Source organism: Hetaerina americana, unplaced genomic scaffold (genome assembly GCF_022747635.1).
Source record: "Hetaerina americana unplaced genomic scaffold, ioHetAmer1.1.p SCAF_6, whole genome shotgun sequence".
Lineage (NCBI taxonomy): Eukaryota > Metazoa > Arthropoda > Insecta > Odonata > Calopterygidae > Hetaerina > Hetaerina americana.
The window spans coordinates 87,875,043-87,890,812 of record NW_027287205.1 but is presented as its reverse complement, the minus strand read 5'-3'; positions in this window follow the sequence as shown (position 1 = coordinate 87,890,812).

Below are 15,770 nucleotides of genomic sequence, written 5' to 3'. Positions count from 1 at the left end.
AGTGGGTGCAGAGCAGGGGTGGGAAAGAATTCTATCGGTAGCGGCAAACGTAGGACCGGAAAATGTAGAGATAACCAAAACATATACGTACGGCCACGAGTAGCCACTGGTAGGAAGAAGTGAACATTTGGTGCGAACAATTAGAGGTAGTAATTGGAAGCGTGCCAGGAAGGAAGTGCCTCGTATAAAAATGAGGTATTGGATCGTAGTAATTATTATTATTATATAAATATCGTTGCAACTAGGCAATTGTCCTGGTGGCAACGGTCACTTTTACAATGCACATAGCTACATACACAAGAAGAACAGATAGGAGACAAAATGTTCTCATAGACAATGACACTAAGATTACCAACCGCTCCTTTACCATCACACAAGGGTTGGATTCACACCATACCTATAACAACAAACAACACGCCCATTTACGCACTCCGTCCATAATCACGCACTCTTCAATTTCATACACTGTTCAAAATCACGCACCGTAAGTTATCATTCACTTTTGCAATGCAACTTCTCACGTAGTGCGCATCACAGACAAATAATATTTTAATAAGTACAATAGTGTAATAATCATTGGCCAAAAACTTTATTACCCAGTGGCTGCTTTGCACTTATTCTGAAAACTCATAAAATTGGATGGAAAGGGCTCGAACAAACCTCCAGACAGCTAGTTCCATTCAACAATACTTCTGTTTAAAAAATAGTATTTTTCTTATTTGTTTATTCATTAAAGATGTAGGGAGCGAGGGGTGTACGAATTAGAATTTATCTCGGCGAAAGAGAGAGAAGGAGGCAAAAGGACGGAAGGAAAATAAAAAGAAGAACGCAAAAAACATATAAGAAAAAATTCTCTTTTTTTAAATAGAACTATTATTGATTGGAATCAGCTGCCTGGAGGTTTGTTTGAGCCCTTTCCATCCAATTTTAGAAGTTTTAAGTATAAATGTAAAGCAGCCACTGGGTGATTAAATTCATAGTAGTTATTAAAATATTGTTTGTAGGTGATGTGGGCGACATTTTGTATGTGATGTGGAAGTTCGTTTGTATGTGATGTGGAAGTGTCATTGTATGTAAGAACATTTTGTCTCTTATCTGTTTTTATAATGCGTGTATGTATGTAATTTTCGTTATAAGAGTTATCTTTGACCAAACTTGACAGTTGCCACCAGGAAAATCGCCGAATTGCAACGTAATTGTAAAATAATAACAATAATAAAAGAAGCGTAGTTATGCAGGAGACAAGAGTTTTATAATAAGCAGTAGCTATTTCAAAAAAGAATCACAGGTTTAGGCAGGTAATTTACAACATTTTGTGAAACAAACATACATTTTTCGTATATTTAATGAAAATCCGACTGGTGATGCTGAAATACAATATTTTATAATGTTGAAAGTGGCTTTCGATGATCAATTCTTTTCTCGATTATCTAAATCCAGCAGCGGGGAGTGGAAGCGATCTCGTGTCTCGAGGATTGGGCCAAATCTTCAGCGATGATCGAATCCACTGGAGCGATAAGCAAGGATTCACTCATCATATACATTGAAAAATGACATTTTTCCATCAGTTCACTTGAATTCAAGTTGCTTATGGTTGCCCTATACGCCATTTAAGCATTAAGATCAGTGACGATGGAAGAGGCAAGAGAATTTAATTTATCTGAGTGCTGATAATGGCTTTCTCGGATAAAAGAATCTAATGGTCGCCAGAATTACCAACTTTATATATACGGAAATATTCATTTAAACAATTCTGGACATGGAATTGTGGGTCGCGGTGGTTCAGGGGTAGAGCGTTGGACTACTGATGGGAGGGTTCGATTCCCGGGGAGGCATCTTTGGACACCCTCAACTCCACCCAATATATGTAATTTATCGGGTACCAGATGTTCGTGGGAGACCATAGCCGGCACTGAGAAAGGAAATGGCCCCCTTATTACCGTGTTAATGCGTAAATTTCACACGCCCTATAGGGCTTAGTACTGAATGAACTCTGCCATCATCTACCAAATCGACCTTTGGGTTGATTACTGTGTTTATGGTTTTTTTATACATAGCGTTGACATTTTGACTGAATCAATGAAAATGTATCTGAAAAAATCATGAGTAGACCCCATTGCTGTTTGATTTAACGCGATTGTAATCAGTCGGATGTATGAGGATTTTACGTTGAAGTGTTACTTCATATTAATCTTGACCATCTCTCATTATTAGTATTCAACTTTAGTCGGAAAATCGTCAGTTGAGGCAACGAACAATGAAAGAGGATCCAGGTAGGTTTTTTTGCGAATATTTGTCGGGAGAAAAATGAATGCAAAAAGAGGTCCTGCTGAGTTTGGTCGGCGGACCGTCGACAGAGGACAGAGCAAGAAAGACTGAGAATTTAAAATTTAATCTTCAATATCAGCACTTATTTATTTTATATATGTATTTTTATTTAATTAAGATTTAAAGTCAGCCACGAAATTCCAAGGCTCCTAGAATTCCCCTATGTCAGGCAGTTCCAAAGCCTTTTCATGCACTTTTTGGCCAGGCATTAATCAAATTCTCAATCTCATTGGAGATGATAAAAAAATGCAGCATTTAATTAGTTAATCTAAGAAGTAATATTGCTTAGGCATCGGGTTCTCTCGAATAAGGTGCTTGTTGGGAATGTTACACGGACCAATGAATACGCATCACTGGGCACGAAGCGTCATTAGGTTCGGGTTAAAAGCGCCATTAGACTTGGTCTAAGGATAAAATGCTATCACTTTAAACTCATGCTCTGCTTCATAAAATACACGCTGGCATTAGCAAAAGTACGTGTTGAGGGTAAAGTATGGATGGTAAAAAATTCAGCGGGAATTTTGATTCATTGAAAATGAAAATATTGGCAAATACCTAACATTTCCAGCCGTTTTAAAAATTCCGCAAATACCAAATTTACTATCATTAAGCGAATGTTTTTGGTTTTGCCCCTTAATAACGATTGGCTCGGAAACAAAAAAAAATATTGGTTGATTTTATATATACTGAATTAAATAATCTGTGCCTTTAATGCACGTAAAAATCGGAAAACGGGGACGGAACTGTAAATAAAAACCGCGGAATGATATTTGCATTAGCAGGCTTTCAGTTTTTGATCATGGTTAATGTGATAATTACGAATTCACCAGTGAATACTAGAGCAAAAAGGGAAGGGCGGGAGTAATATTTTATTCCTCCTGAAAGCGTAATTGCTCCTCTCCCGGCTTCCCGTCGTTCATTTGGGGTCCGCGAAAGAGGGTGGCGCGCGGATCAATTCAATTTAATCACAAAGTTAAAGTAGTGACCAGTGGCGTAAACTAACCATTGTGTAAAGCAAATCATCATCTGGTAGCGTAGAGCATGATATCCCGTGGATAAAACTCGTCTCCCTCCTAGAGGTTGGTCCCCAAAGTACCCGGCCTGACCAAGAGACGGCGGTAGTTGTTTAAAAAATATCACTGTATTAGAAAGAATGTAATCTATAAAGAATATGCTTCAAATTTGAAGACGCTATGTTTTTTAGTGTTTGTTTGACAGCCATCAATAGGGAACGTTTTCAGTGAGTTTGTGAAAATGGAGAAAATTAGTCACCGTTATGTGACAAATTACTTTTATTTGAAAGGTCTCAGCCCATCCAATGTAAAAGTTGAGCTGGTTTCTACTCTCTGTGAGTCTGTTCCTTCGTTTACAACAGTAAAATATTGGGTAGCAGAGTTTAAACAAGGCCGTACGAGCTGTCAAGGCGAGCATCGCATTGGTCGACCAAATGAGGTGACGACTCCAGAAAAGGTGAAGAAAATCCATGGAGTGATAGAGGATGATCGTTAACTGAAAGTGTGCGAGTAAGGAGACAAAGTACGAATTTTATGAAGTGCGGTGCATCGCATATGAAAATGTGGACATGAGAGAGCCGTGTGCAGAATTGGTGCCGCGTTTGCTCACACTCGAGCAAAACCAGTGTCGTGAAGATATTTCAATTGAGTGTTTAGCAAAGTTTCACAGCAACAAAGCAGATTTTTGTGCCGTTTCATAACCATGCATGAAACATGGGTCCATTACTTCACTTTCGAGACATAAGATCAATCAAAACAATGGATTGAAAAGGGAGAACCGGCTCCAAAGAAGGCCAAGACCGTTTCATCTGCAGGCAAGGTCTTGGCGTCGGTTTTTTGGGATGCGCGTGAGATAATTTTGATTGAACCTCTTGAAAAAGAAAGACTATCAACGGAACCCATTGGAGCGTTTAAGCAAAGAAATCAAGCAAAAGCGGCCGCATTGGACGGAGAAGAAAGTGTTGTTTTATCAAGACCTTGCACCAGCTCACAAATCCGTTATTGAAATGGCCCAAATTTATGAATTAAAGTTTGAAATTCTACCTCTGTCTCAGATTTTTATTTATTCGCACACTTGAAAAAATGGCTCGGTGGTCAAAGATGAAGAAGTGATGTCGAGTGCAGTTAATGGCTATATTCTTATCATAAAAGGATATCAAAATTACTGAACATCGCTGGGAAAAGTGTAGAGAGCTGAAAGAAGATTATGTTGAAATATAAATACATTTTTTCCAAAATGTTTGTGGTTTTCTGAGTTGGTTCGGGTACTTCTGGGACCATCCGGATATGTCTTCGTCTTCAGAACCCCCTAATCCCGCGGCCCCGAAGGAAGACTACCGCCTACCGGACTGTCGAGGTGGAAACAGTGCTGCGGCCCGAAAGAGGAAAATACGAGGTCAGTAAGAGAATTCCTGTGCATTAGGAGGTACAAACGCTAATCTATTACTAATGTGAACTATCAAATCAGTGGGACACATTTTTAAGGGAGCGAGTTGTAAAAGTCAAGCCGCAGTCTCGCTCAACTGTTCCCTCTTGAAAAAATTACTATCCGACTTCTCCTGTGATCTCCGTCAAACTCTACTCGTGATAAATATTAAAACTAAATTGGAACCAGAACTTGAACACCGGATCTTTCGACTTGCCGGGCCGATATTCTGACCACTTGAGCTAACGAGGACATGCAATTCTCGGTCAAGGAAATATTTATGCGCTTGTGTTTTGCCTCATTCCGCCTTCCCCACCTCTCTTGTGTTCCTCTTTTATATGTGTTCCTATCCTTTTTCCTTTTATCTGTTTCCATGTAAATAAATATTTGTTCGCCATATGGCGGGATTTCGTAGTTGAATATATGTATATATTACTTATTATTATTGTTATCAGGTAATCTACCAGTTAAGGTAGGTTTTTGGATGGACACAGCTACGAGATAAAAACATTTTGTGACTCCTAACAAAACAGGAAATTCTGCATTCTACTTTAAATCAGGTCCCTCTTCATCTCTGAGTACTTTCTTCCTCCCTTCATCCCGTCTAGCATCCCTATTCTGTTCCTTCCTTTTCTTCGTTTGCCTAACATTCTCCCCTCAATTACAGTCTTCAACATCCCGCTGCAGGCCAATACCTCCTTCATCCACTTTTCCTGCCTCCATAGGGTTTCTCCCAACAAACCCTTCTCTTCGCCCATCATACCAAGTACTTCCTCATTTGTTTTCTTCTCTGTCCATTTCACCTTCTCCAATATTCCCCACATCCACATTTGAAAAGCCTCCAGTCTACGTCTATCTTCCTCCTTCAATGACCAGCTTTCCGCGTCGTACATAGCTACGCTCCATATCAAAGTTTTACGAATATTTTTTCATATCCTTACTCAACGTCCCTGTCATCAACTTCATCCTCCTTGTGAAAGCCTCTTTGCCTAGCGCAATTCATCTCCTTACGTCCCTACTAATTTGACCGTGTTGGTCCATAACACTACCGAGAAACGTAAACTGTTCTGCCTGCTCTAGTTTTTGCCCTCCTATTTTAATGTTAAGCTTGGCCTTTTTCTTTCTAGAAAATCGCATAACGTAGGAAGTGGTTCTTTCGGGTTTTCTTCCGCGTGTATCCATTTTCCGGACAACATTTCGCCAACGTTCCAGTTGGCTTCCTCAGGTCCACTGAAGTGCCGATGCAGGTTTTGGTCCAATATATATACCCTCCGTTTGGCGCCTATTTTTTGGAGGTGTGCTCTGATTCGTTGAAATCCTTGAGGACACGTTTCCACACGTTGGCGAGGGGGTAGCCGTCCTCGCGGTTGAAATTTCTGGGCGTTTTTGCAATTTCAATTGCCTCTCTGATAATCCTTGGGTAGTAGCGGCCTTCTTTATTCAATAAAGTGGCGTTGTACAACTCAATATTATGTGTCGGTCCACTCCAATGATGTTCAGCCACCGCTGACTGCTGGAACTGTCTGTTTTGTACGGCCCTTCTGTGTTCTTGGACTCGGCATTTCAGCGCTCTTGATGTTTGGCCGATGTAGGAGTTGCCGCAGCTGCATTTGATTTGGTAGATTCCTCCAGAGATGTCTTTTGGGAGGCGGTCTTTCGCGTTGACGAGGGTATTGGCCATTTTCGTTACGCATTGGAACCTGGCCGAGACGTTGTGTTTCCGGAAGGCCCTCGCAATTTTTTCCGTTGTTCCGGCGACGTACGGCAGGATAGCGTGTGCCGTCGCCTTTTCTCTAGGGCTAGTCTCGTCGGTCCTCTCCAGGGCCATCCGCTTCTTTCCTTCCACCCTGTGCATTATCTTCAGAATGTTGTCACGCCGGAAGCCATTCATCTGGAACGTTTTCAGCAGATGTTGTTTTTCTTTTCCAATGGAGGCAGCGTCAGAGAGGGAGCATGCTCGGTGGAGTAAGGTTTTGATTACTCCGGCTTTTTGTTGAGGGTGGTGATGGGAGTCTGCATGGAGATATTGGTCCGTATGGGTCTTTTTCCGAAAAACGGAGTGTCCCAAAGACCCATTTTCTTTTTTCTCGACCAGGACATCCAGACAGGGCAGCCGGTTGTCCGTTTCCATCTCAATGGTGAATTTAATAGCACCATTTTGTGCGTTGAGGTGTTGCAGGAACTTCTGGAGTTCTTCTTTTCCGTGGGGCCATATCACAAATGTGTCGTCCATATATCTCACAAAGAGTTTGGGTTTTTTGTGCAAGGATTGCAAGGCTTTTCGTTCAAAAGCTTCCAAAAGTTTCGTTCAAAAAGAAATATTGTCCGGAAAATGGATACACGCGGAAGAAAACCCGAAAGAACCACTTCCTACATCAATAATCTCCGCGGAAGCCTACATGGAAATCGCATAACCTTTGTTTTATTAATATTGATTCTCATCCCATACCTGTCGCACTGAATTTCCAATTCACTCAGCATTGCTTGCAACCCCTTGCCTGACTGAGAAACTTAAGCTTAGTCATCATCGAACCTAACTGATTTTACGAATTCCCAGCCCACTTTAATTCTTACTTCTAGTTTTTCCCATGCCTCTATAATTATTTCCTCTACATACAGGTTGAACAGCAACGGTGATAATGGGTAACCCTGCCTTACACCTCTTCCTAACACTGCCAATCTGGACTCTCCGTTTCCCCCCGCACCTGAGCAGTCTGAGACATGTATAGGTTGCGGATTAGCCTCCTTTCCCTCCAATCTATTCCTATTTTCTGCGATGTACTCATTAGTCCCTCCCCGGACTACAACCTTGACGTGGTGGAAGGGCTTGTGCGTTCCGATGACCCCTGGAGCTGTGCTGGCAGGAGTAATAATAATTGCTCCTGGTAGGGTCACCCATGCCAGATAGGTCGAAGGTTAGGAGCCAGAAGAAAGGTAGTCCACGCAGCGTCTGTTCCTCAGTGAGGCGGCTGCAATGGCGTCTGACCCCAGTGGGGCGGCCAGTAAGTGATGGTGTCACGTTAAAAACACTATTGAGGAAGGCAACGGGAAACCACCTCAATTATCATTCCCAAGATTAACATGATGGACAATACAGAGATTTTGAGACCTGGCAACTACGGGGCTCGGCCCAATCGGCCGTGTGTCGTGCCCGGCAGCGGGGGAGGCAAGGCTTCCGCGGTCGTCATCCCACGAAACCCTTGCAAAGGAAAACCGGCACCAGCAGCACAGAAGACACAGGAGAAGAACACCACATTAGTTAGAATAGGAACGTGGAATGTTAGGACAATGATGAGGACAGGGAAATTGGAGAATGTTGAGCGAGAGATGAAAAGGGGAAATATAGATATTTTAGGTCTATGCGAGGTGAGATGGAAAGATAGCGGGGATTACTCGAGTGATAAGTATAGAATAATATACAGCGGCGGGGACGAGAGCCAACGAGGAGTTGCCATTGTATTAAATGAAGAGGTAGGGAGAAGCGTAGTCAACAAAGAGCAGGTAACGGATAGAATACCACTAGTAGAGATGAAAGCAGAACCGACGTACTTGGTTATTATTCTGGTATACATGCCACCGAGCAACCATAAGGAAGAAGAGGTCGATCAGTAAGTGGCTATTTTGAGGAGCAAGACAGTTCTTATTATAGGAAGATTTCAAAATTACTGAATAACGCTGGGAAAAGTGTACAGAGATGATAGGAGATGATAAATAAACACATTTTTTCCAAAATGTTTGTGGTTTTCTTTGTTGGGTCGGTTACTTCTGGGATTACCCTCGTTAATATGAATATATTTATTTATAGAGAGAGAGAGAAGGAGAGAGGAGACTTCTCTTCCCTCGATGAATGTCACAGGATCGCTACATGTTCATATCATATTTATCATCTATATTTTAATCGCTTAATCTCAATGTGTTGCTGCACTTTGTGTATGTAGCTTTGCGTACAAAGTTTTGTAAATATCGTGCACATAGTTGTGTACATATTGCCCACATATATTCTTTTATAAAATACACTATCACTAATAGTCCCTTATATTAGGAGTGAGGAATTATTGCTACACATACTACAAAGTATTTTGGGACTAGGACACAAACATGTTGCGTTCTCAATGTCGCTTTATTCGTCATCAATCCAGTTCATTGGTATACATTCATTCTAAAAAATGTGCCAGCTTCTTAAATTTGATCGAGAGGGTTATATGTTGTTTTTTAGCTACCAAAAATAATTCATCCTTTCGAGTTTTCCCGATGCTGATAGTAATAGAAAAGATTTTTGGAGTATCACATCCCGGTAACATATAGTACTTGCAAAAAATCTGAGTCTTAAATCATATTAACTATAATATCCCGATTCACTTGAGGAAAAGGCTTTCTTTGGAGCGTCGTGAATTACGGTGGCGTACACGGCAATACGATGTAAAAATTCAAATAAACAACGCCAAAGACTTCAATAGGGTTTCGATAGTGATGCTGAAGATGTTTTTCGTAGAATATCATCAATCTATCGGGACAGTTCAAAAGTGGATGCTATTCAATTTTCCAAAGAGTTGATAACATTATGAAAGTTTAGTTCGCGCGAAAGCCTCTTCCATGCCGCCGACGTATCGACAGTGGAATCGACCAACTAAAAAGCTCCAATAACGGGAAACATATACGCTTTAATTTTATTTTGATAAGTTTTCATGCTCCCAAAATATTCGCAATCTGTTCATTAGTGATTTTATGTCTCTTTCCGGTGTGTTTTATTCCACGGAACGTCGAATCGGAAATACTTAATTAATCTTTAACAAGGCTTTGAGGAGGTCACCAATTGAGGTCGTGAACTCATCTCCAGCAAGGAAATTCGAATAAATTTGGTCTCTGAAGAAAGATTCCGAGTGTGATTAACGTGGGCAATTAAAAAAAGAGAAGTTTGATTACAATGTCCAGTCTTCCGTGTATAGATGGGATTCATCTCCTGTGATTCTCTGCTAATGATCAAATAATTAGAGATGTTCCCGTCAAAATATTGAAGAACGGCATCCATTATTGTGTTTTTTCCACGCGATTTCCCATGCACTTTGATAGAGTCATTGTGTTTTACCCAATTTTCTCAAAAGAGACCCCATTATCACGGCCCGGCAGGTCGAGAATCAGAATGCAGCAGCTCGCTAAGCTAATTTGTTCCCTGTTAATCTTTTTATACCTTCATAGTACCTGGCGTTTACGTTCCCCTCTGCTTTTAGTTCATCCTTGCTCCCTACAAATCTTCCCCTCTACGTTTTCGTCAGTTAGTCAAGGTCTAACATTAACCATTGGGTCCCCAAAGTCGCCCCCCACCGAGCAGTGCTGCCATCTCTCTTGTCCGAGGGTCCACCTCTTTTCTCTTCGGCTATTCGAAATCCTCCTTAATTTGCCACAATATGAAGTCATTTTCATCTTTCTTCTGTTTGTAACCACATTTCCATCGCATCCAAACTTCTTTTCTATTCCGCTCCCATCATCCATGTCTCACAGCTGCAGAAAAGCAAACTTCATAAGTAAGTTCTGACGAATCGCTTCCTCATGTAATAAATAGCGCTTTACACTTTAAGAAGTTGTTTCCTTCTTTTGGAATTGGAAGCAGTCCTCCTCATTCCGTTTACCTGAACCCTAGTGTCTCTTTCTTCGCGGGTAAATTAGCCAGGTTGTATCTCTCGCTCATGTGAGTTTATCCCTAGTCTTATTTGAAAATGTTTCTCCTCACATCCGACTTCAGGCAGTTTCCTTAATTTCTTCTCGTTATCACTGAGTTGATGCTTGTTCATGCTATTCTCCATGCAGGCTGGTTTTTATTTTTCCTCTACAAATAAAGCTCTACCGTTCGCCTTATCCTTTCTCCGTCTTCTCGTGCGCCACCTTTCATTTTTTCCTGGGTTTCATCAGCTACATTCTAAATATACGAAGCAATAATGACCATTTCTTTGTTCCATTGCTTTTCTTACACTTTCTTCGCATTTCTCTGTGGAAGCATTCTCTTTGTACAGAGCGTCTATCAATAATCTACCGTGCATTATTAGGATTTACTTCAGAGGACGTAGCAATTTACTTGCTTAAGATTTTATTGTAAAAATAACGGCATTTGTACAATAAAGGCGGTTTATGTTTCTCCATTATTTCCTCAACGATGAATCGGAGAGAATAATAGCTTCTCCTGTTTCTTTACTTCTTCTAAATCAAATTAGGTCTTCATCTTAAATACTCTTCCGTTCTCTCCTTCGTTCTCAGTGGAGTTTTCTTATAATGCTCTCTTGTAAGCACACGAGTCTTCGCACCAATTGCTCTAAGTTACCACACATTACTGCCAATTTGTTTTGGTTAGGGGCAGTTAACACGCTTCTTACGCTCGAAGGCACGCGAAATGCCCGCGCACATATTTCTGTATCGTGAATTTTTCATTGGATCCGAGGGTTTCCATCGGTCCCTGAGTTCAATGGCATGTGTTTTAATGCAGTACCAAATTCATGTGAGAATACATTCTTTCCTCTTAGAATATCCTCTTCTTCCATTTCTCTGGGGTGAACTCCTGTTCAGTCATCAAGATTCTCCCACCATCCTCACTCAAGTGCCCACTCTTTGCGTCTGCTCGCATTGTACCTACCTTTCAGGGAGAAGGTCACACTCTCTGATACGAGACTGGCATTAACCTTTGCTCTTCGTTCATTGAAATGTTGTCTCACAGCTCAGTAAATAGTTTATCTTTTCCTTGAACAAGGTTATACTGCTGTTTTCCATGGGCATGCTTCACCCATTCTCCTCTGGCTGTTCTTACCTTTCGGACAATTTATTTTACTGATATTTTTAATATTTTGCCCTTCTTAAGTCCTCGAAAACTAACAAACGGCTCGGAAACTTCAAGTATCATTAATTTTTAGGGTGAATGTTGATGAAAGTTTTCAAGATGATACCTTTCAACTTAGGTTCAAGTGAATAAAATATATTCATCAACACGAGATTGAAACACCCAGCCTGAAAGAAAGCGTCTGATTATGGACGCCATTTTACATTTCCAATTATTCCGATGTAAATATACAACCTTGTGCATGTAGTTTTAAACAATTGATTTTATGACCTCATCAGGCAGGTCATTGAATATCCTATTTTAGAAGACGAATGATTTGCGCACTCTGAAATCCCTGCATTTTCATGGGAGATGCTTCCTCAAGCGCGCTAAACCATGAAAATTCACACCCAGTTTAGAAATATAGTTCGGCATTTATTTTGCATTCCTATTTATCGTTTTGATAACATCGAGACGTTCTAGTATTTCCGAATTCGTGAGTGGTGAGTGGTAATGCCCTGCAAACACTGGATCCGCCCGATCGTCACGTTTGTGGCTGGAGGATTGAACAGGAATAGTTCGACATCGTTGAGTACTCATATTGAAGAGATTTTGACGTCACAGAATCGATACTCGCTGCTTTTTAAAATTGCTTTCACACAACAACCGAGGTGGTGACCCGTCGAGGACGCGACACCGAAGAAGTGTCGCACCCTGAGCACCGCGTCTTCGGCTAACTCCTTCACCACTCAAGCGGGCGTTCCTCACGAACCTGAAGAATTCATTTATTTGACCATACGGTCGGGATTCGGGTATTTCCTTGGACTCTATCTTGAGAGTTCTCGCTCATGCCTTTAAATAAACGCACTGGAAAGTTATTTGAAGGGTCTTGCGGCTTTCTTTAACCTGACTTTCGAGATATAAACTTTTTTATTTGCATTATCCTACTATGTATTTCTGTATAGTCTTCTGCCACTGTTTTCTCTTCCTCTTATGTGCGTTCCGAAGGATATAAGGTTTCATTTTTATAGCTGTGTAATATTATTATGTTCTTTTAACATACATTTAAGGAATAAACATAGGTGAAAGTAAAACCTTAACATTCGATTCTTTACAATATCACATACCGTAGGGTGGCTTTAAAAGTACGGATTCTTTTCTAAATAGTCATATAACTAACTGTACTACTACTAAAGATCCTCACGGGGCGATGGTTCAATTGGAGATTGAAGCTCTTGCGTTAATTGGAAGGACGTCTCTTTAGCAGTGATGTTGAAAATGCATTATTACCCCCCTCTTACTGCGGTAGGGGAGATCATGTTGGTAAAATCAGAGAGATTAAGTTTTAAACAGATAGATTTAAGATGCCATTTTTTCACGAGTGATAAGGGATAATAATAGCATTGTTTGACCGCGGTAGGGTCATGTTCGTGTAAAAATTATGCCGATGAGTCATCACGCTGCCACACACCCTAGCGGTGACTTGCAGGCTATAAATAAATATAAAAATATAAATATAATATCTTAAGGGTGGTATGGGAAGTCCTTGATATTAGCTGGAAATAGAAACGGGTGTCGAGTTAATGATATCACTTACGTTTACAGGTTATCAAACTATAGCTGACCAGGGAGCCTAGGGATTGCAGTGATTATTGTTGCACAGAAGTGAAACGTTTAGGACGAAGAAAAAGAAAAGACCCCAAGAAAACAAAGCAATGATGAGTAGGATAGCTAAGTTAAACATTCGATTAGGAGGGAATAAACTAGAGCATGTGCAGCAGTACTTCAAAGGAAAATCCTTGCAGTAATGGCGACATTATGAAGATAATTGTGCCAGTGAAAGATACATTTGAGAGAGGAAGAGAATCAATTACGGGTACATTCAGCGAAAACTTCAATGTGGAGCGAAGTGCTTCATGGCTGTAAGGCCTTGTCCTTGAAGCAATGGGATGAGCGAAGATTGCAAGCTTTTGAGATGTGGGTGTGGTCAAGGAAGATGAAAAAAGGCTGAACAGAAAGAAAGACAAACACACGAGGCTCTAAATAGGGGGTTAGCAAAGAGAGGAAGTTGCTGCTGGGGAATCCCTAAAAGGTCAAAGGGGCGTGGGTGGAAGGAATTACCCTTGGAGGCACAGTGAAATGTTAAATAAACTCTGGCGGGGGGTAGAATATTAAGTGAGCTGTGTAGAAGAAGGAAGGGAGTATGCCATTTGAATGAAATGGAGGCTGGCAATGAAGCACTGAAGAATAAAATGATGTAGGGCAACCATGAATAAGTTCTCGAGATGCGTGCAAGTTTCAGTAATTAGCCACCGTCCGAAGACTACCATTTTAATGAGTGAAACACCTTGAATGAATTACTCTAGTCTTAGAAGCAAATAATGGTAGAGAGATTCTTGGAATCAGGGAAACTATTTCCGCTCTTAAGTGGCCAGCATTATTAATTACGTAAGCTAATAAATGCCGCGGTCAACATATCATTATATTTCCTATTGCGATACGAAAACTAATTCCTACGCAAAGCTGTGATGAATAAATCGTTTCACATGTATAAGGGAAAGGCTTAAGTAGTAGTAGCATTTATGGGAGGCGATCGATAGCTGTGGTCATTCGCGCCATAGGGGATTGACAGGAAAGGATTGAGGGTGGAGAGAAACCCGGCGTCAGCATTAGCCTGCTCTAATAACGAAAGGCGCCAAGGGGTCCGCAGTTTAACGTCCCATCCGACGGCCGTCGCACGAACTCAAAGAGCTCTCCATAGCGCACCCCAGTCAGGGATCAGAATTCCACTGAAAAATATCTGCTTTCACCAGGATTTGAATCCAGACCCTCTCGGTGGGAAGCTACTCAATAAGTTAGCCACCACACCATCCCGAACCGCTAGAAGACTCGGAGATTTAACGTACCATCCGACGGACGGCGTAAGTGTCCTCCACAAAGCACCTAAAGTAGGGACCGAGATACCTCTGAAAAATATTCAACACCGCCGGGATTTGAACCCGGACACTCTGGGTGGGAAGCCAGTATGATAGCCACCGCACCATCTCAATCCCCGGGAAAAGCTTAAAACTAGAATAGGAATATTCTGACCAGTATTATTTAAGGGTATAACTTCCTGAGTGTGTGATGTTGAAAATAGCTAAGCTATAAATAATTAATGATATTCAATGCATAGATTGAGGTCGCATATTTATGTGTATATACATCCCTCCCCGGTCAACAACCTTGACGTGGTGGAAGGGCTTGTGCGTTCCGAGGACCCCTAGAGCTGTGCTGGCGGGAGTAATAAAAATTGCTCCTGATAGGGTCACCCATTCCAGATAGGTCGAAGGTTAGGAGCCAGACGAAAGGTAGTCCGCGCAGCGTCTGTTCCTCAGTGAGGCGGCTGCAATGGCGTCTGACCCCAGTGGGGCGGCCAGTAAGTGATGGTGTCACGTTAAAAACACTATTGAGGAAGGCAACGGGAAACCACCTCAATTATCATTCCCAAGATTTACATGATGGACAATAGAGATATTTTGAGCCCTCCCTAGCCATACAATGCTAACTTCCATGTGAAAATTTTCTCTACTTTTATCTTTACATATAGTCCCTTTCTACAACTTCCTCCCTTTGGCAATAGATTCCTAAACTACAGATATTCCTCTCATAATATCCTTATTACTTAAAAATTTAAAACTGGGGGTAAAGACAAAGATATCTGCGAGTCGCTACTGACTTCTTTTATGTTGAACCTTTTGCATCAATTTGCGACTTCACCAACTAGGATCGATAATCTCAAGAAAGAAGATCCTAAGGCCAATAAAAATAATTAAGAAGAAACTCCTATACCGGTATTTCGGTCACACAGGTGACCATCAACGGGGAGAAAATCAAATAGGGCACTTGAACTAAGAAGAGGAATGTGCACAGGCACCGTCCAAAGTCAAGTGGGTGTTCAGGTCGGGGGGTGAGGTATATATACCTGGAGGGGCAAGGGGGGAGGGGTTAAGTGATGGTCCGTAGGTGGGGGGGAGTTTGTTGAGGTCACGTGGGAAGGAGTGGGGGAAGAGTGGCGGATATTAGGAGGGGGCTGTCTGTTTCTGAAATGACTAACAAAATTAAAAAGTGAACTGTTGATGATGCCTGGTTCATTGTTCATAAGTTTATTCTTGTTTAAGTGTATGTGTAAGCTCTCACAGGCATCGAGTTTATAGTGTTG